Source organism: Hemiscyllium ocellatum, chromosome 1, assembly GCF_020745735.1.
Source record: "Hemiscyllium ocellatum isolate sHemOce1 chromosome 1, sHemOce1.pat.X.cur, whole genome shotgun sequence".
Classification (NCBI taxonomy): Eukaryota; Metazoa; Chordata; class Chondrichthyes; order Orectolobiformes; family Hemiscylliidae; genus Hemiscyllium; species Hemiscyllium ocellatum.
In genome coordinates this window covers 165035881-165057366 of record NC_083401.1, presented here as the reverse complement: position 1 = coordinate 165057366, position 21486 = coordinate 165035881, and the positions used below count along the sequence as shown (strand labels likewise).

Genomic DNA, 21486 nt, shown 5'->3' with positions numbered 1-21486 from the left:
CTTATCTATATTAAACTTCATTTGCCATTTCTCAGCCCACTTCCTCAGTTGATCAAGGTCCTGCTGCAACTTCTTATAACCTTCCTCACTGTTCATGATTCTACCTATTTTAGTGTCATCAGCAAATTTACTAATCATGCCTTGTATATTTTTATCCAAATCATTGACTGAGGTAACAAACAGTAATGGGCCCAGCACCGACCCCTGAGACACTCAACTAGTGAGTATGTAAGTTAATTCGCTGAGCTTGAAGGTTTGTTTTCAGACATTTCGTCATCATACTAGATAACATCACCAGTGAGAGTTTCTGGTGAAGTGCTGATTGTATTTATACGTCTTGGTTTCTTAAGGTGGGTTATGCCTTTTCTGGTTCTTTTTTTCAAGGGAAGGTAGATAGGATCTAAATCGATGTGTTTAGAGTTCTGGTTAGAATGCTATGCCTCTAAGAATTCTCATTCGTGTCTTTGTTTCGCCTGTCTGAGGATGTGTGCGTTGTCTCAGTCAAAGTAGTGTCCTTCTTTGTCTGAATGTATAGAAACCAGTGATAGTGGGTCATGTCTTTTGGTGGCCAGTTGGTGTTCATGTATCCTGATGGCAAGTTTCCTGCTATTTGTCCAATGTTGTGTTTTTTTTACAGTTGAAGAAAAATATCTATACAACATTTTCAAGAAAAACTGGTACCCAATAAACACAATCTGCCGATTCCTCAGAAACAAACCCAAACAAGCAGACACAACACAACCAAAAATTATAGCCACACTACCTTACATCAAAGACATATCAGAAATTACTTCCAGACTACTCAGACCCCTTGGCATCATGGTAGCCCACAAACTTACCAATATACTTAATCAACGACTAACGAACCTGAAGGATCTATTAGATACCACCAACAAAACTAACATCATTTACAAGATACCTTGCAAGAACTGGAAAAAACATCACATCAAACAAACTAGCAGGACACTTGCCACCAGGATACATGAACACCAACTGGCCACCAAAAGATACCACCCAATATCACTAGTTTCTATACATCCAGACAAAGAAGCTCACCACTTTGACTGGACAACAACACATATACTCGGACAGGCGAAACAAAGACAAGCATGAGAATTCATACAGGCATAGCATTCTAACCAGAACTCTATCAATAAACGCATTCATGAATTTAAGTGCTTACCAGAAGCATATAGACAGCGGTTCAGAAACAACGAAGGAACCAGGTCGGATTTATGAAAGAATTAAACATAGTCATTTTGATAGATGGGTATGTGGTGTGAAAATAGTTAGGACATTTGAGGCTAAGAGAGATTATCCTGCTGGAGGAGTATAAAAACTCATTTCCAGAAATGGTAAGAATTCACATGGAGTAACAGAAAGTTCAGGAAGTGAGAAGGGCAGCAGAATTAGCAGATGAGTACATGCTGGTGTATAAGATAAGCTCCTGGCCAGAATTTCATCCCTTGAGGGATAGAATTTGGGAGAAAGGGAGATCCTATACTACGAAACCAAGTGTAGAGCGAACAGGCAGAGGGTCAGACAGAAGTGTTTACTGCTGAAAGACTAAGAGACTTGCAACAGCAAGACAAGACGATAACAAATATATATGTGGAGGTGTACTCTGAAAAGGAGGCAGAGAATATTCCGGAGGGTTATTACCTGAAAGATAGAATCCTCAGACAGAAATGGAGACCACAGCAGGATAGTGCAGAGGAGAAATGGGCCAAAGTGCACAGGATTGTGTTGCCGGTAGCATACAGACAGGAGGAAGTGTTACAGGTAGCACGTGAACTATCTGTAGGAGGTCACCTAGGGGTACAACAGACTCAGGCTAAGGAACAAAAACATTTTAATTGGCCTGGAATGCACAAGATGTGGTTAACTTTTGCTGAACATGCCCTACATACCAAATGGTGGGTAAGCCACAGACAGGAATAAAACCAGCCCCTTTGTTGCCAATTCCCACATTTGAAGAACTTTTCACGCGGGTTATAACTGATTGTGTAAGTCTCCTCCCGAGAACCACAAGTGGGAACCAGTACTTGTTAACCATAATGGATGTGTCTACCAGATTTCCGGAGGCAATTCCATTACGGAGTTTCAAGGCAAAAGGGTAATGGAGTTAGTAGCTTTCTTCACACGGTATGGGCTACCCAGAGAGATTCAGTCAGACCAAGGCTGGGCTGTTTAAGGAGGTTATGGATAGCTTAGGTAGACAGTACTTTAAATCCAGTGTATATCATTCTGAATCCCAGGGAACTTTAGAACGTTGGCATCAGACCTTGAAGACCATGTTGAGAGCATACTGTCAGGATTACCCTTAAGATTGGGATAAAGGTATCTCATTCATATTGTTTGCCGTGAGAGATGACCCAAATGAATCTATTCAGTTCACTCCCTTTGAGTTAATATTCGGTCATAAAGTGAGAGGCCCTTTGAAACTAATTAAAGAAAAATTGACAGGACCAAAGTCTGAGATCTCACACTTAGATTATGTATCAGAGGTGAGGGAGAGATTAAGCAGAGTAGGTGAGTTAGCTAAACAGCATCTACAGTGTAGAATGAAGCAGGTGGCAAATAACATCTCTGAGACTTGGATGTTTTCCTGAGGGGATAACATGTTAGTACTGGTTGTGATAGGACATCCCTTCAAATTGAGAAAACGTTGAGTCAGGTGAACTATCTAGTAAAGGTGCTCGATAGAAAAAGAAAGTATTGAGTATGTCATGTGAACATGTTGAAACCATATTATACTAAAGAGAAAGAACTAGAGAAACAGGTGTTGGTGACTGCCCTGCAGAGTGAGGAATCCAATCCAAATGATGTGGATTTTGATGCACTTCAAAATAGATTAAATAATGAAGAAATCTTCGTAGAGTGGGATAGATTAGTAAGTTATCTGTCTCAGCCACGTAGAACACAGTTGAAGGATTTGTTACTGCATTATAAGGACAAATATCAGATGGGGAGGACTAATGCTTTTGTACATAAAGTAAACATAGGGAATACTGCTCCGATAAAACAACACCCCTATTGGCTTAATCCTCTCAAAGCCAGACAGGTTCAGATGGAGGTGGAGGCCATGCTCAACAAAGACATCATCGAACCAAACCACAGCAAGTGGAGTTCACCTATTGTCTTAGTTCCTAAACCGGATGGGTCTCAACCATTCTGTGTGGATTATCGGAAGGTCAACGCTGTTACAAGATCAGGCTCATATCCAATTCCTAGATTGGAGGACTGTATTGAGAAAGTCGGACAAGCCAGTTATATCACCAAGTTGGGACTTAATGCATGATTACTGACAAGTACCTATCTCAGAGATGGTGAAAGAAATGTCTGCGTTTGTAACCCCACATGGGCTGTTTCAGTTTAACGTAATGTGTTTTGGAATGAAGAACGCGCCCGCCACATTCCAAAGACTCATGAACAGAGTTGTGGCTGGGTTAACGAACCGTGCAGTCTATTTGGATGATGCAGTGATCTTTAGTAAGTCCTGGAAAGATCACATGGTACAGTTAGCAGAGCTCTTTGAACGAGAAACAAAACTGGTGACAAACATAAATAAAACAGAATTCACGAAAGCAGAGATGACGTATTTGGGACGTAACATCGGTCATGGAAGGTTGACCCCACGGAACGCAAAGACGAAGGCCATCGAGGAATTGTCACGACCAACCTTGAAGAAAGAGGTGCTTCGATTCTTCGGACTCAGCGGGTTCTATTGGAAGTTTGTTCCCAACATCAGCGGTGTAGTGGCACTGTTACCTGATTTGCTGAAGAAGAACACAAAATTTCGGTGGACAGAACCATGCCGGGGGCATTCAACCATCTGAAAGCAAAATTAACCACCAAAACAGTTTTAGCTAAACCAAACTTTTCAAAACCTTTTAAAGTTGTCATCGAGGCGAGTGACACTGAAGTTGGAGCTGTATTCCTCCAGGAAAAGGAGGATGGGATTGAACTACCAGTTGGTTGCTTTTCGAGAAAGATCCAACACTCATTAAAGGAAATACTCCACAACTGAAAAGGAACTATAGAGTTTGGCATTGGCCTTACAACATGTTAATGTGGATGTCACCAACAGTGTGACAGAGACGGTTGTGTACATGGATCATAATTCTCTTACATTCTTAGAACGCTTTAAAGACAAGAATATGAGACTATTTTGTTGGATTCTTATGTTACAGACTTTTAATTTAAAAATTATACATGGTGCGGGTTGGAAGAATGTAATCACAGATGCGTTCTCGTGGATTTTACTTCAAGAGTTTAGATGAGATTTGTCTTTATTTAATGTTATATCTATACACGTATATGGAAAGAATTTAAGGTGAACTTATATTAATGTTATCTGTATGTTAGGGTAATGTGTTTAAAAAGTAGAGAAAAAAAAACGAAGCCATCTTGTCATTATGATCGTTCATTTTTTTCTTAAGGGGGAGGTATTATGAAGATGTGTGTGTACTGTACCTTTAAGAGAGTTAAAAGCAACAGAACTACCTGACAGAACCAAGTGTTCTTAAAAAATATATAATGTAGCATTTGGTGGAACAACTTGATTAGCTGGTTGCCTGGAAACGACAGAACAGATTCAAATTAGGCCAATCAGTTTAAATTATACCCCAAAAATATACCAAACTCCAATCCAGTTTGAATTTAGTATATTGACCATCGTAAAAGCCAATGACACAATCTGATGCTTTGGGGTAAAAGACTGGGAAAAATTGATCAGATAGGAGGAGAGCTCCCAAGCTAATGACATCTGCACCCTGCCCAGAAAACAGCTCTCTTAAAAGGTACCTTTATCGATCAGTAACGTGTGAAGCAGAATGCCCAAGAAGACCAAAATACCAGGAAGAATGAAAGCTGCCTGATTTTGAGATAAGACGTTTTGTTTTGCAAATTGTAATCGTGAATTTTATCGGACACCACTTTGACAGGGACAACACACACACCCTCGGACAGGCGAAACAAAGACACGCACGGGAATTCTTAGAGGCAAGGCATTCTAACCAGAACTCCATCAATAAACACATTGATTTAGATCCTATCTACCATCCCTTGAAAAGAAAACTGGAAATGACATCACCCACCTTAAGGAACCAAGACCTATAAGTAGAGAGCCAGGACACACCACCAGCACTTCACCAGAAACTCTCACTGATGATGTTACCTAGTATGGTGATAAAACATCAGAAAAACACCTTTTAGCTATGCGAGTTAACTTACATATGTATCATCAGCCTGAGTTACAAATCTTCTCGAAAATCACTAGCACTCAACTAGTCACAGGCCTCCAGTCTGACAAGCATCCTTCACTATTACCCTCTGCTTCCTACCATCAAGCCAATGTTGTATCCAATTTGACAGCTCTCTCTGGATTCTATACGATCTAACCTTTCAGCACGCCTACTGTTACGAAGATATGGGTGTACTGTACCTTTAAGAGAGTTAAAAGCAACAGAACTACCTGACAGAACCAAGTGTTTTGAAAAACAATGTAACATGTTGGTGAAACAACTTGATTAGCTGATTGCCTAGAAATGACAAAACAGATTCAAATTAGGCAAATCAATTTAAATTATACCCTGAAAAAATACCACTCCAATCAAGTTTGAATAGAGTTTATTGACAATCTTGAAAGCCCATGACACAACCCAATGCTTTTGGGGGTATAAGACCAGGGAAAATTGAACAGTTGAGAGGAGAACTGCCTCGCCAAAGACATCTGCACCCAGAAAATAGCTCTCTTAAAAGGAATCTTTATCAATCAGTAACGTGTGAAGCAGCATCTCCAAGAAGAAGACTGAAATACAAAAGCTGCCTGATTTTGAGATAAGAAGTGTTGTTTTGTAAATTGTAATCGGGGGTTTTATTGGACTAGTATTATAGAAGGGAAGGTAAAAGATAGCTTAGACTAAGGACTTGTAAATAGTTGTTAGCTAATTATTTTCTGTTATACTTTAAGAAATAAAGTTGTTAACTTTTACCTTAAATCATTCTTGGCCACTCAAATTTTTACACATTACTGCACGGAATAAATCTTTTCTGTGTTGCTGGTTTTAAATTAAGCAACACTACCGTGTGGAGCCTTGTCAAAGACCTTAGTGAAATCCATATAGATTATGTCTACCGTCCTACTTTCGTCAACTTTCCTGGTCACTTTGTCAAAGAACTCTAACAAATTTATGAAGCATGCTTTCTCACTCACAAAGCCATACTGACTAATCCTAATCCTGATGAAGGGCTCTGGCCCGAAACGTCGAATTTCCTGTTCCTTGGATGCTGCCTAACCTGCTGTGCTTTAACCAGCAACACATTTTCAGCTCTAATCCTAATCAAACCCTGTATTTCCAAATGCATGTACATCTTATCCTTTGCAGCTCTTCTTGAATAATGGCACAACGTTCGTTACTCTCCAGTCTTCCGGGACCACATCCATGACTAACGATGATGCAAAAATATCAACTAGGGCTCCCGCAATTTCTTCTCTGGCTTCTTGCAGTGTTCTTGGATATATGTGGTCAGGACCAGATTTATCCACCTTCATACATTCTAATACATTCAACACCTCCTCTTCTGTGACATGGACTGTCCCCAAGACATCCTCACTAACCTCCCCGTGTTCCCAAGTCTTCATGTCTTTCTCCATGATAAACACAGAGAGGAAATAATCAGAGAACCTCACCCATATCCCTGTGGTTCTATATATACATGTCCACTTCAGTCCTTCATGGGCCCTATTTTCTCTCTAGTTATTCTTTTCTTTCTTAAAGAACCTCTTTGGATTCACCCTAATCTTCTCGGCCAAGGCTGTCTTGTGCCCCCCTTTATGCCCTCCTGATTTCCTTTTTCAGTAAACTGCTGTATTACTTGCATACCTCCAGGGATTCCCTTGGTCGCAGCTGCCTGTACCTGAGCCACGCCTCCTTTTTTATCTGGTCATAGCCTCAATATCTCTTGTCATCCAGGGTTCCCTATTCCTGCCAACCCAGTGTTTTTGTCTCCCTCCCTTTTTGAATATGGGTGTTACATTGGACTTTTCCAGAGTCTAAGGATTGTTGAATATTACTGTCAGTGCATATACAATCTCTGCAGCTACTTCATTTAAAATTCTTGAATCCAATCCATTAGGTCTAAGGGGTACTAACTCCATTAGTTTCCCAAATGCATTATTCTCTGTGCTTTTCAGTGGTTAACACTGCTGCCTCACAGTGCCAGGGACCCAGGTTCGATTTTGGCCCCGGGCGACTGTGTGGAGTTTGCACATTCTCCCCGTTTCCTCTCGGTGCTCCGGATTCCTCCCACAATCCAAAGATATGTAGGTCAGGTGAATTGGCCGTGCTAAATTGCCCACAGTGGTCAGGGATGTGTAAGGTAGGTGCATTAGTCAGGGTAAATATAAGGTGGGGGAATGGGTCTGGGTGGATTACTCTTCAGAGGGTCGGAGTGGGCTTGTTGGGCTGTAGGGTCTGTTTCCCATACTATAGGGATTTTAATTCTACTCTGTATTCAGTTCCTCCCTAATGTAGCCCATTGTTTAGCACTTTTGGGATACTATTATTCTTTTTATTCTTCAGCTATGGGCGGCACGGTGGCACAGTGGTTAGCACTGCTGCCTCACAGCACCAGCGACCCGGGTTCAATTCCCGAATCAGGCGACTGACTGTGTGGAGTTTGCACGTTCTCCCCGTGTCTGCGTGGGTTTCCTCCGGGTGCTCCGGTTTCCTCCCACAGTCCAAAGATGTGCGAGTCAGGTGAATTGGCCATGCTAAATTGCCCGTAGTGTTAGGTAAGGGGTAAATGTAGGGGTATGGGTGGGTTGCGCTTCGGCGGGTCGGTGTGGACTTGTTGGGCCGAAGGGCCTGTTTCCACACTGTAAGTAATCTAATCTAATCTAATGATGCAAACTATTTAGCCAACTCCTCTGCTTTTCCTGATTCCCCATTATTATTTCCCCAGCGTATTTCTCTTAACGGTGCTATGTTCACTTTAGCCTCTCTCCCCTTTTATATATTTAAAGTAACTCTTACAGTTCATTTCTACATTACAATACAATACAGCACAGGAACAGGCTTCTGGCTCACCAAGCCTGCACTGATGCCTAATCCTTACTTATACCCACTACTTATTGCCCATGTGGCTTCTATCCCTATGGTTTCTTCCTGTTCATATGTCTCTCAAATACACTATATCTGCCTGCTTCCACCACCTACACTGGCATTGCATTCCAGGCACTCACCACTTTAGAACATAGAACAATACAGCACAGAACAGGCCCTTCGGCCCATGATGTTGTGCCGAACATCTATCCTAGATTAAGCACCCATCCATGTACCTATCCAATTGCCGCTTAAAGGTCGCCAATGATTCTGACTCTACCACTCCCAGGGGCAGCGTATTCCATGTCCCCACCACTCTCTGGGTAAAGAACCCACCCCTGACATCTCCCCTACACCTTCCACCCTTCACCTTAAATTTATGTCCTCTTGTAACACTCTGTTGTACCCGGGGAAAAAGTTTCTGACTGTCTACTCTATCTATTCCTCTGATCATCTTATAAACCTCTATCAAGTCACCCCTCATCCTTCGCCGTTCCAATGAGAAAAGGCCGAGAACTCTCAACCTATCCTCGTACGACCTATTCTCCATTCCAGGCAACATTCTGGTAAATCTCCTCTGCATCCTATCCAAAGCTTCCACATCTTTCCTAAAGTGAGGCGACCAGAACTGCACACAGTACTCCAAATGTGGCCTAACCAAAATCTTGTACAGCTGCAACATCACTTCACGACTCTTGAATTCAATCCCTCTGCTAATGAACGCTAATACACCATAGGCCTTCTTACAAGCTCTATCCACCTGAGTGGCAACTTTCAAAGATCTATGTATATAGACCCCAAGATCCCTCTGTTCCTCCACCTGACTAAGAACCCTACCGTTAACCCTGTATTCCGCATTCTTATTTGTTCTTCCAAAATGGACAACCTCATACTTGGCAGGGTTGAACTCCATCTACCACTCCTCAGCCCAGCTCTGCATCATATCTAAGTCCCTTTGCAGCTGACAACAGCCCTCCTCACTGTCCAAAATCTGCCAGCTTACCCTCATAGTATATTTTGTCACTTTTTGTTTGGTCATCTTATGTTGACTTTTCAAAAAAATTCCCAATCCTCTAGTTTACCATTAATCTTTGCCACATTGTATGTTTCTCTTTCAAACTGATGTTATCCTTAACTTGCTTGGTTAATCATGGTTAGTTTATCCCTCTCCTAAAAATCCTCTTCCTTACTGGGATGTATCTTTGTATTGAGTATGAACTATCTCCATAGATATCTGCCATTGTCCCTTAACCATCTTTTGTGTTAAATGCCTCTTGTCTATCTCAGCCAACTATGCAGAAAGCCCCATGTAATTACCCTTGTTTAAGTTTAGCACTATTATTTGAACCTAGGATGCTCAAACTGAATGTTAAATTCTATCTTTTATGGTCACTCAATCAAATATGCTTTCTGTTTCTTTAGGCTAGAATGCAAAATCCCAGACCTTCGCGGAGTCTTTGTGACTTCAGCTAGGGAAATAGGCACATAGTAAGTCGGGTGCTGTTCATCAAACTCTTCAAGCTAATTGGTCTCCTCAGTTGAAGAACACACTGCAACTATGATTACCTCATCTGTTAATTCTTTTATGCAGTGTACTGTGACAAGGACCTTTGCTGACATTCCATGTTAGTTTCTGTAGGGATGCCCATTCTGGCAACCTGCAGGACAGCAAAAACAATCTCATTATTGGGTTGATTAACTTCATCCTGCTCCTTTTTCTTGGTGTTTTGTGCAGCTGTAGCCCATTTGTCATGACTGTGGATCAAAAAGCTGAAGTTTGGTTGACATTCTTGACTTGTAATTCCAAGATGTGTGTTTTTTTTTAATGAGGGCTGATACAGTCAAAATTAACTGCAGATATAAGTCTAGAGTGAGAAACTGATGGAAAATAACATGCACAGCATCAATGAAACATCAAACACACTGAACTATGATCTGAGGTAACCCTCTGTGGATGATGTCCACAAACTGCAGACACATTTTATGTTTCTCCATTTCATGAATACTTAAGGATTGAGGTTAAAAAGCCAGTTTCAACTCTTGGGACAAAATGTTCACATATATACCAGCTTGGGTTCCAGTACTGGCATGCTGTTAAGTACACAGTTGGAGAACTATCCCCTAGTTACCCCTGTGACACAGATAAAGAGCCTCTCTCACTTCTGAGAACTGCAAACCTGTTAAAAAGAAAACATCAACAAAGGATATTCAAATAAAAGCAAAACACTACAAATGCTGGAAATCTGAAACAAACATGAAAACGTTGGAAAAACTCAGCAGGACTGGCAGCATTTGTGGAGATGTATCCAGATCTGCTGAGTTTTACTATAATTTTCTATGCTCATAACAAAGGACACTTACTTGTCCTGAATGATGGAATCCGATCATGGTCAATCAGAACTAAAGGATTTCAACCAATCCACAAAACTAAGAAAACCAACTTCACCTATCAACATCAACTGGGTAATCCAAGATGGAGGACAGGAAAGATTTCTGGCTGTAAGAGCTGCTCCTTTTTTGGAGATTTTTTTAGGTGATGAGGTGATTTTGGGATTGTATTACAGACCCCCCAATAGTCAGAGGGAAATTGAGAAACAAATTTGTAAGGAGATCTCAGCTACCTGTAGGAATAATAGAGTAATTATGGTCGGGGATTTTAACTTTCCAAAAATCGACTGGGACTGCCATAGTGTTAAAGGGTTAGATGGAGAGGAAGTGTGTACAAGACATTTTTCTGATTCAGTATGTGGATGTACCTACTACAGAAGGTGCAAAACTTGACCTACTCTTGGGAAATAAGGCAGGGCAGGTGACTGAGGTGTCAGTGGGGGAGCATTTTGGGGCCAGCGACCATAATTCTATTCGTTTTAAAATAGTGATTGAAAAGGATAGACCAGATCTAAAAGTTGAAGTTCTAAATTGGAGAAAGGCCAATTTTTACGGTATTAGGCAAGAACTTTCAAAAGCTGATTGGAGGCAGATGTTCGCAGGTAAAGGGACAACTGAAAAATGGGAAGCCTTCAGAAATGAGATAACAAGAATCAGAGAAAGTATATTCCTGTCAGGGTGAAAGGGAAGGCTGGTAGGTATAGGGAATGCTGGATGACTAAAGAAATGGAGGGTTTGGTTAAGAAAAAGAAGGAAGCATATGTCAGGTATAGACAGGATAGATCGAGTGAATCCTTAGAAGAGTATAAAGAGAGTAGAAGTATACTTAAGAGGGAAATCAGGAGGGCAAAACGGGGACATGAGATAGCTTAGACAAATAGAATTAAGGAGAATCCAAAGGGGTTTTACAAATATATTATGGACAAAAGGGTAACGAGGGAAAGAATAGGGCCCCTGAAAGTTCAGCAAGGTGGCCTTTGTGTGGTGCCACAGAAAATGGGGGAGATACTAAATGAATATTTTGCATCAGTATTTACTGTGGAAAAGGATATGGAAGAAATAGACTGTAGGGAAATAGATGGTGACATCTTGCAAAATGTCCAGATTACAGAGGAGGAAGTGCTGGATGTCTTGAAACGGTTAAAAGTGGATAAATCCCCAGGACCTGATCAAGTGTACCTGAGAACTCTGTGGGAAGCTAGAGAAGTGATTGCTGGGCCTCTTGCTGAGATATTTGTATCATCGATAGTCACAGTTGAGGTGCTGGAAGACTGGAGGTTGGCAAACGTGGTGCCACTGTTTAAGAAGGGCGGTAAAGACAAGCCAGGGAACTATAGACCAATGAGCCTGACCTCGGTGGTGGGCAAGTTGTTGGAGGGAATCCTGAGGGACAGGATGTACATGTATTTGGAAAGGCAAGAACTGATTTAGGATAGTCAACATGGCTTTGTGCGTGAGAAATCATGTCTCACAAACTTGATTGTCTTTTTTGAAGAAGTAACAAAGAAGATTGATGAGGGCAGAGCATCTATATGGACTTCAGTGAGGCACATGACAAGGTTCCCCATGAGAGACTGATTAGCAAGGTTAGATCTCATGGAATACAGGGAGAACTAGCCATTTGGATACAGAACTGGCTCAAAGGTAGAAGACAGAGGGTGGTGGTGGAAGGTTGTTTTTCAGACTGGAGGCCTGTGACCAGTGGAGTGCCACAAGGATCGGTCCTGGGGCCTCTACTTTTTGTCATTTACATAAATGATTTGGATGCGAGCATCAGAGGTACAGTTAGTAAGGTTGCAGATAACACCAAAATTGGAGGTGTAGTGGACAGCGAAGAGGGTTACCTCAGATTTCAACAGGATCTTGACCAGATGGGCCAATGGGCTGAGAAGTGACAGATGGAGTTTAATTCAAATAAATGCGAGGTGCTGCATTTTGGGAAAGCAAATCTTAGCAAGACTTATACACTTAATGGTCAGGTCCTAGGGAGTGTTCCTGAACAATGAGACCTTGGAGTGCAGGTTCATAGCTCCTTGAAAGTGGAGTCGCAGGCAAATAGGATAGAGAAGGCGGCATTTGGTATGCTTTCCTTTATTGGTCAGAGCATTGAGTACAGGAGTCGGGAGGTCATATTGCAGCTGTACAGGACATTGGTTAGGCCACTGTTGGAATATTGCATGCAATTCTGGTCTCCTTCCTATTGGAAAGATGTTGTGAAACTTGAAAGGATTCAGAAAAGATTTACAAGGATGTTGCCAGGGTTGGAGGGAGAGACTGAACAGGCTGGGGTTGTTTTCCCTGGAGCATCGGAGGCTGAGGGATGACCTTATTGAGGTTTACAAAATTATGAGGGGCATGGATAGGATAAATAGGCAAAGTCTTTTCCCTGGGGTCAGGAATCCAGAACAAGAGGGCATAGGTTTAGGGTGAGAGGGGAAAGATATAAAAGAGACCTAAGGAGCAACATTTTCACACAGAGGGGTGGTACGCATATGGAATGAGCTGCCTGAGGAAGTGATGGAGGCTGGTACAATTGCAACATTTAAGAGGCATTTGGATGGGTATATGAATAGGAAGGGTTTGGAGGGATATGGGCCGGGTGCTGGCAGGTGGGACTAGATTGGGTTGGGATATCTGGTCGGCATGGACGGGTTGGACAGAAGGGTCTGTTTCCATGCTGTACATCTCTATGACTCTATCAATACAATCAATAACCTTCAGTGCAACTGCTGCAATATTCAATTAACTGGTCTTCATGAACACTTCATAGACTGATACACATTTGTAAAAATTTTTATCTTTTTGGACTCAACTTTCTTTTCCAGAATGTGTATCAGTGGGTTCCATTACCAGTTCTTCTTTAGTAATTAATAAACTCGCCCTTTGTTAATTCAATAAAGCTGGCTGAATTAGCTCCATTTTAAAGCATAAATTCTGAGAGAAAGGTATAAATAAGAGAAAGGACACCTTTTAAGTTAAATTGCAACTAACCGAGGGGATTGGGTAAATAAAGGAGGGCCACTTTATCACTTACTCATATTTTGGGGTATCAGTGTCAAATTGAGGAATCTCCTCATGGGTCTGATTGTAATAGAACCCAGCACTGTGCAAGCAATTGGCAATCTTCACCATCTTGCATGTCTGTATCATGAATGTGGCCTCTTGAAGGTTGGATTGTACTACTTCTTACCGATGGCCTCAAGAATCCGAGAAATGAGTAGCTGTCAGCAGCCATCCCCAGATAAACTGCATGAAAGTTGGCCATGGGTTTGGGAGGCATGGACATCAGCTTGATGCTCTTGAGGCCAGTGGTATCAAGCTGTGCAAGGCAGTTATCTGTAATTATGGTAATCTTCTTTCTGTTTATACATTTTGTCTACTTACCCAATCCACAGTTCGAAAATGTTGGGGGTCACCTTGATGATTTTGCCTAGATAGTGTCTTGACATCTGTGAAGCAACATGGCCTTTTCTTTCACATGAAGTGGCAGCTTTTTGGTGTCATTTACGTTGATTTTGACCGTAACAATGATGTGTTCTTTGTTCTGCTTTCCACGTGTTTCACTTTTAGCATCAGAGACTTGTCAAAATAAGGTAAACAATCTAGTTTCATTTGTGATAAAAATGTTTCTTGCTGCATCCTCGTTCAAGACGTGGTAAACACTATTTTAGATTCAATTATTGGTCACCGCTGCATTCCCACTGCTTATCATGTGAAAGAAAATGCCGCAACTTGTTTTGAATAAGACAATATCAATTAGTGCCATTGGCTCAGCTTCTTTGCGAGACTAACTCCATTTCCTACAGGATTGGACTGGGGAAGGGATCATTGTCTGCTTGGGCTGCCTAGAAATACATTAGTCCAGATTCTTCAATGTCAGGATAGGTAGCTGTTCTCACCCTCTTCTGTGATTGAGAGAATGCCTGTTTGTTGAACTGTTTCAAGATGTTTGTGCTGTATTTCAAACCCAATGATGGACAAACCTAATGATGGAATCCCACATTCCTTTGTGAGATCCCCTTTTTGCTCACCTAACTCTACATTCTCCATTTGCTGCATGAAATTCACCTTGAGTACAGGATTAAAAATGTTCTTACTACAATTATGTAGAGTCTTGGTGAGACCAAATGGAGTATTGTGTGCAGATTTAGTCTTCTTACTTAAGGAAAAATGTACTTGCCAGAGAAGAAATGCAATGAAAGTTCACCACACTAATTCCTGGGATGGAGGGATTATTTTTTGAGAAAAGATTAAATATACTATGCCTATATCCTCATAATAAGTATTAATAATAAGAGAATTAATCCTTTAAATTCTCTGCCCCAGAACATGGACGCTCGGTTATTGACTCTGTTCAAGTCTAAGATTCATGGATTTTAAGTATGAAAAAGTCAAAGGATTTGGGAATGATGCATGAAAATGGTGTTGAGTAGATCAGCAATGATCTCATTGAATCTTGTAGCAGGTTTGAAGGGCTCTGCTTATTGCTTTTATAAATCACACGACACCAGTTCATAGGCCAACAGGTTTATTTGGAAGTACAATTTTGTGTGGCCTAACTCCACTTTGATTCTCTGGCACAATGATAAATTTATGCAAACTCAGATAATCCAGAGCTACCAGTGTGCAATATCAACCACAGGCATCACTCTGTTGGACTAAAAAACCGAAATAAAAGGTGTAGCAAATCAGAAACAAAAACAGAAAATGCAGGGAAAAAAAAACTCATCAGGTCTGGCAGCATCTGTGCAGAGAAATCAAAGCTGATATTTCAGATCCGATGACCCTTAGTCAGAACTGAAGGAAGGTGCACTAGACCCAAAATGCTAATTGATTTCTCTTCACAGATGCTGCCAGATCTGCTGAGCTTTTCCAGCAATTTCTGTTTTTGGTTCAATTGGATTTGTTTTTTTTTCCTGGTGAGAATGGCTGACAGCTGTAACATAAACTGAATTTCATGTCAAATGAATCTCATTCATCGTGATACCACTGTAAGTTATTTCCACTTTTTCACGAAGCTTCTTTAATTAATGATTTGGAGGAGTTGGCGTAGAGTGGAGTGTACAAAGGTAGAAATCACACAACACCAGGTTAAATTCCAACAGGTTTATTTGGAAGCACGAGCTTTCAGAGCGTTGCTTCTTCATCAGGTGGTTCTGGAGTATACGATCGTAGGACACAGAAATTATAGCAAAGGTTTACAGTGTGACGCTATTGAAATCATATATTGAAAAAGACCTGGATTGTCTATTAAATCTGTCATATTTTAGAATGCTAAAAATCACACAACACCAGGTTATAGTCTAACAGGTTTATCTGGAAGCACCAGCTTTCAGAGCGCTGCTCCTTCATCAAATGGTTTTTTTTTGGATTAGACTAGATTAGACTTACAGTGTGGAAACAGGCCCTTCGGCCCAACAAGTCCACACCAACCCGCCGAAGCGCAACCCACCTATACCCCTACATTTACCCCTTACCTAACACTACGGGCAATTTAGCTTGGCCAATTCACCTGACCCGCACAGCTTTGGACTGTGGGAGGAAACCGGAGCACCCGGAGGAAACCCACGCAGACACGGGGAGAACGTGCAAACTCCACACAGTCAGTCGCCTGAGTCGGGAATTGAACCCGGGTCTACAGGCGCTGTGAGGCAGCAGTGCTAACCACTGTGCCACCGTGCCGCCCGTAAAGTGGAGTATAAGATTGTAATGACCATGTTGATTTCAGTTCTTTCATATGTAAATCCAAATCTTTATTTAACAGTCAACAAAGGACTCATATATGAAAGATGTGAAACTAACACGGTCAATCTAACAGATGAGAGACTTAACAAACAATCAAGGTATTTTTCAATATATAATTTCAGTTACATCTCACTGTAAACTTTTGCTGTAAATTACATGTTTTATGATCTTATTCTCCACAACCACCTGATGAAGGAGCAGCGCTCTGAAAGCTAGTGCTTCCAATTAAACCTGTTGGACTATAACCTGGTAGGAGAAAGTGAGGTCTGCAGATGCAGGAGATACTATAGGAAGGATGTGGAGGCATTGGAATGAGTGCAGAGGAGGTTTACCAGGATGTTGCCTGGCATGGTAGGAAGATTGTATGAGGAAAGGCTGAGGCACTTGGGGCTGTTCTCATTGGAGAAAAGAAGGTTTAGGGGAGATTTGACAGAGGTGTACATGATGATTAGGGGTTTAGATAGGGTTGACCATGAGAACCTTTTACCGCTAATGGAGTCAGCTGTTACTAGGGGACACAGCTTTAAATTAAGGGGTGGTAGGTATAGGACAGAAGTTAGGGGTAGATTCTTTACTCAGCGGGTTGTGAGTTCATGGAATGCCCTGCCAGTAGCAGTGGTGGACTCTCCCTCTTTATGGTCATTTAAGCGGGCATTGGATGGTTAGGTAGGCTTCGGTCGGTGCAACATCGAGGGCCGAAGGGCCTGTACTGCGCTGTATTTTTCTATGTTCTATCAGTGCTGAAATGTGTTTCTGGAAAAGCGCAGCGGGTCAGGCAGCATCCAAGGAGCAGGAGAATCGACGTTTCGGGCATGAGCCCTTCTTCAGGAATCCTGAATTCTCCTGCTCCTTGGATGCTGCCTGACCTGCTGCGCTTTTCCAGCAACACATTTTCAGCTCTGACTATAACCTGGCGTTGTGTGGTTTTTAACTTTGTCCCCCCCAGGCCAACCCCGGCTCCTCCAAAGTGAACATAAAGCGAGCTTTCTTACCGTTAGCTTCAGGGTCTGTCTCTCACACAGGAGTTTAAACCTCTTCCATTATGTGAAATGTCCTCCTGCTGGGGATGAGGTCCTGAGGACACCCTCACCCTCACCCTCACCCTCACCCTCGGAGACAAACAGCCCACACCTTCTCGTCTAACCGGCGGATTTCCGTTGGCAGGGAGAGCGATGGAAACAGGAGCTCAATCCGAGTTACTTATTTGTGGTTTGTGTGGATTACCCGGCCGGGGGGGGGGGGGGTTGAACTTGACAGAAACAGTAGCGGCCACTCGCGATGACAGGCTCACTCTCCGCCATCAGCGGCAACTGCAGCGTCCGTCTGTCTGCCGCCTCCCCTCTCTGACGCAGAAGGGCCAGCGACCGCGCTGACGTCATTTCTCCGCGCCGCCCCCGTGTGGAGAGGGAGAGAGAGGGGGGCGGGGCTACCTCCCCTCAACGCCACACCCCCTCAACCCCCCCACCCCCTCCCCTCCGTCTCGCGAGCTGAACTTCAGTGGAAGCGACCAGAAGGCGCGGAGCGTTCGGCTGCGCGCGCTCGCGAAAGAGAGCCCGCCTGCCCGCCCGCGCGCGCTCGCGAAAGAGAGCCCGCCTGCGCGCGCGCACACAGTCGGCAGGGCTCCTCGGGGGCAGCGCGTGCGCGCGGCGTCAGAGGTTGTGGTGGTGGGGGGGGAGAGCTTTCCCCGCCCTCTCCCGTCCCCACCCCCACCCCCCCCCTCTCCATCACAAACCATGGTGTGAGGATAGTCAGGCAGCGTGAGACAGACAGAGACAGAGACAGAGTGTGAGGGGGGGGGAGCGGGGAAAGTTTATACACAGCCCGGGCTGTGGGTGTGGGGGTGAGGGGGTGTGAGGGAGGCCCGCCCGCCGGCGGACAGCCGCCTCACAGGCTCTGCACTACAAAGAAGAGGCGAACTCTGCAAGTGTGAACCCCGGGGGGGGGAGGGGAGCTGGGGGGGGGGCAATGATGGGTGGGACTGGTATCGCCCCTGATTAGAGAAAGGGAAGGGGGGGTGCCCGGGGTGGGGGGCACTTTGTCAGACTGGATGAGCACCCCGAGCCGCCAGCTACCCGCTCGGGTGAGGTATTAGAATTGGCCGGGACCCCCCCCCCCTCGCTCCCATCCCCCCCCCCCCCGCTCCCTGCAAGGCCACCCTGTCCCTGATTTAATGGGGGTTGGTGAGGAGTCCCGGACCCCGTGTGAGAGCTGCACTTCATCTGGAATCAAAGCGTGCCTCATCCTCCCGCTCGGGTGAGTTACTCATTCTCACAACATTGTGCTGCTAGCTGCAGGAGGGTGAGCAGAGGGCAGTGCTGGAGGAGGAGGTGGTAGTGGTGATGGTGGTGGGGTAAGACCACCTTCGTGTGTGCCGGGGTGCAAAGGAGCGAGATCAATAATTCATGAACACCAAAAGGAAAAGCCACGCATAAATCCTGCACCCTTGTCCTTCTCCATTCATGGGCTTCAGTAACTCACGATCCTGCTGCGGAGTAAATCTACCTGATTGTCAAGTTCAGATAACGAAGTCAATTGAGGACTTCAGTGAAAAAAATACTTTATCGAAACGTCTGCATCCCGTTAGGAAAGTTATAATCACCATCTCTTGTTTCAATTCGTTTCTATACCTTTCAATCTCTATATCTTCCACTGTGAGCACGGTCTGCAGTATTTGCAAGCAGCAATGCCAAGTGAAATTTCCAATGTAACCTAGAATTTGATGCCCAAATGATCCAAGATTACAACTGATTTCTTTTATATTGAAACATTTTTAAACGTGCTTTTTGAATTAACTTGACATGATCATGTAGGTTTACTTCTAATGGTATTACAGTTACCATCCCACAATTCATACAAATGAGTAGAAATTCTGTGGTGTTTGGATCTATGGCTAAATTTGATACTTCCTGTCAGTTAATGCCTTAAAGTTCAATGTTGTTTGCATTGAATACTGAAGGCTGTGGGAGTGATCATTTTGTGGTTTCATATATTGTTTTAGGTGTGCATTTTTCCCTGTACTCAACGCATTTCTTTTAGTCATTAGGAAAATGCTTCTGTTCAGTATTTGGTCTTCAACTGTCCATTAAAAAAGTTACACATGCATTCAGGCATGCATGTGAAAGCACAGCTTTGCATCGTCTGTTTTCACTATCTCCATATGTACTTGTCATGTAGGTACACTCAAGGTTGCTGTTGAGCAGCTAAATCAATTTCCAAATGGATAAAGTTATAAATTTCATATTTAGTTGATCAGTGAGAATTTTTGTTCACCAGAATTTTTTTTTCATTGTAAAAGCAGAATGCTTACATATTGTCACTGTTAATTCAGTGACACCCATAAAATGTCCCGGGTGCCTGGGTTCAAAACCTGCCATGACAGATGGTCAAATTCAAATTCAATGAATAAAATCGGGAATTAAGAGTATAATGATAACCATGTTGTCAATTGTTGGACAAACTGATCTGGTCCACTAAAGGCCTTTCTAGGGAAGGAAACTGCTGTCTTTACCTGATCTGGCTTATATGTGACTTCAGAACCACAGGACTGTGGTTGACACTCAACTGTCCTCTGGACAATTAAGGATGGGCAATAAAAGCTAGTCTAACTAGTAATCCTCTCATTCTGTGAATGAATAAAAAAAACATTTTCATGCGCTTGTTACCTCGCTAGTCTTGACTAACCCAATGCGTAGCTCGATCACTGCTCATTCTCAAACTATCTGGGTTCTGAAGTCTGATCAGCTTAGATTAGATTACTTAGTGTGGAAACAGGCCCTTCAGCCCAACAAGCCCACACCGACGAGCAACCCACCCAGACCCATTCCCCTACATTTACCCCTTCACCTAACACTACGGGCAATTTAGCATGGTCAATTCACCTAACCTGCATATTTTTGGACTGTGGGAGGAAACCGGAGCACCCGGAGGAAACTCACGCAGACACTGGGAGAATGTGCAAACTCCACACAGACAGTTCCCGGATGTGGAAATTTAATCTAGGTCTCTGGCCCTGTGAGGCAGCAGGGCCAACAACTGTGCCACCGTGCTGCCAAGTCATCCAAAAGTCTGCTTCCTGTCCCCTTTCTCTCATCATATCCCATTTGTTCATCACACCTATGTTTGCATTTGGTCAAACAATGCCTCAATTTTAAAAATTACCATCCTCCTCTTTGAATTCCTCCACAATTTTGATGTTATTTTTCATGATTTTTAATTACTTAATTGTTGGCCAATTATTTTTCAACTGCACAGGTCTAACCTCCGAATTTTCTTCCTATACTTCTGTGACTCTATCTTGCTGTACTTGTTTAATGACCCTGCTTAAACCTGTTTTTTTTGTTTGACTATCTGCAATATCTCTTTCTGACTTGATGTCAAATTTCGCTCTACAACTTTCCTGTGTTGCTCCTTGTGTTTTATTTCATTAAAACACTATGTAAATGAGTTGTTTGTGGTGCAAAGCTGGAGTATTGTGCTAAAGTAATGTCGAGCATTTGTTTGATTAGGAATGCTTCTACTGTTAAACTGAGGTTGTTTGTTTTAAGTTCAAACTTCTTCTCTATTAGTTTTCTTAAATTCCTAAGGGGAAAGGATAATGTGGCGACAAAAGAAACAGTGACCTGAATATGGCTTTCAGTACGTCAAATATATCCTACCCTATATTGAGCTTGTGGCCAATCTGTGTTTTAACATTCACTTATCCACCTTGGTTTTGTTTCCTTAATTTCTTTGCTTAACGGAAATCTAAAATCATTTGGCCTGGGCTTTTTTTTCTTTGGGGGGGGGGGGGGAGGTGGGTAGAGGTTCAGATTATCTGAAGCAGTGTTTCCTTGAATCACTGTTCGATAGCCTAGCTCTAACTTTACATTTTTGCCTTTGTTCTGGACTTTCTGTAATTGAGAGAGCTTCTTTTACACTTTCAAATCATTTAATTAATTTAAGCATCTCAATAAGATCAACCCTTAATCTTGTATCCTTAAGAGGGTACAAGTCTAATTGATTGTATACAACCTTTCTTCAAATTTAACCATTTTAGTTCTAGTGGTGTTTTGTTGAATTTGTGCTTTTCCTCAATGTCTGAGACAAAAAAATCTTCAGGAGTCCCTGATTCTCACAGTCTGGTTATCAAGAACATCTTTCCTGCATCTATCTGGTTCTGGTTCAGTCCTTGTAGAACGTTTTTTCTAAACTTCAGTGGATATGGTCCTAACCAATCAAGTCCGTCTTTAGTTCTGCCATCCCAGGA

The 21486-nt window shown here is 42.8% G+C and overlaps 1 protein-coding gene and 1 long non-coding RNA gene across 2 annotated transcripts in view; one reads left to right on the top strand and one right to left on the bottom strand.

The window, feature by feature from the left end:
• Positions 1 to 607: 607 nt before the first annotated feature.
• On the bottom strand, positions 608 to 17579 carry LOC132820728 (uncharacterized). Its single transcript, XR_009645234.1, has 4 exons — positions 17234 to 17579; positions 9675 to 9766; positions 5100 to 5179; positions 608 to 3779 (listed from the first exon to the last, which is right to left on the bottom strand). It is a non-coding gene; the product is annotated as an uncharacterized LOC132820728 (long non-coding RNA).
• Positions 17580 to 18258: 679 nt separating this feature from the next.
• Positions 18259 to 21486, top strand: part of LOC132817203 (F-box/WD repeat-containing protein 7-like) — a 151195-nt gene continuing 147967 nt past the window's right edge. The window contains exon 1 of the mRNA XM_060827491.1: positions 18259 to 18494. The gene's annotated coding sequence lies outside the window, so the exon portion shown is untranslated. The remainder of the gene's footprint in view (positions 18495 to 21486) is intronic.